Source organism: Triticum dicoccoides, chromosome 2A, assembly GCF_002162155.2.
Source record: "Triticum dicoccoides isolate Atlit2015 ecotype Zavitan chromosome 2A, WEW_v2.0, whole genome shotgun sequence".
Lineage (NCBI taxonomy): Eukaryota > Viridiplantae > Streptophyta > Magnoliopsida > Poales > Poaceae > Triticum > Triticum dicoccoides.
Window position 1 is genome coordinate 769,816,893 of NC_041382.1, and position 806 is coordinate 769,817,698.

Below are 806 nucleotides of genomic sequence, written 5' to 3' on the forward strand. Positions count from 1 at the left end.
AAGTACATCGGAATGCTAGTGATACATGCTTTAAGCAGTACAAGTTTCGCCTCATAACTGAGTAACCTCCCCTTCCAACCACAAATCCTTTTGATGATTTTATCTATAATGTACTGGATATCCTCCCTTCTTAGTTTAAGGTAGTGGAGAGGAACCCCCAAGTATTTGAGAGGGAAATCTCCCATCTTACAGCAGAAAATTTGGGATAATAGTTTAGCCTCATCAGTATTCATATTAATTGGCACTACTTCACACTTATCATAATTGATTTTCAACCCAGAAAGGTTTTCAAAACAAGCAAGCAACCATTTTAAGTTTTTTTACATACTCAGTTTTCGGGTCGAGAAACAATATCATGTCATCTGCATACTGCAAGCAGATAAGACCATGCGGGATAATATGGGGAACAATCCTAGATATTATATTGTTATTGACTGCCTTCATCAGCATTCGAGAGAATACATTTGCCACCAAATTGAATAGCATAGGGGAACTAGGGTCTCCTTGTTTCAGCCCTTTCCCCCCCCACAAAATAAGGACCTAGAACATCGTTAATTTTAACACAGAAAGAGCTTTGTTTAAGAATTGACAAGTTCCACCTAATCCACTTAGGGCCAAAGCCTCTGGAAGTTAACATTTCCACTAGGAAGTCCCAGTTGACACGATCATACGCTTTTTCATAATCTAACTTGAGAACAATCCTAGGTTCTTTAGATTTATGAACTTCGCGAATAGCCTCATGAGCAGTCACTACACTTTCGAGTATAAATCTACCTCTCACAAAAGCAGACTGGCATGGGGCCAAC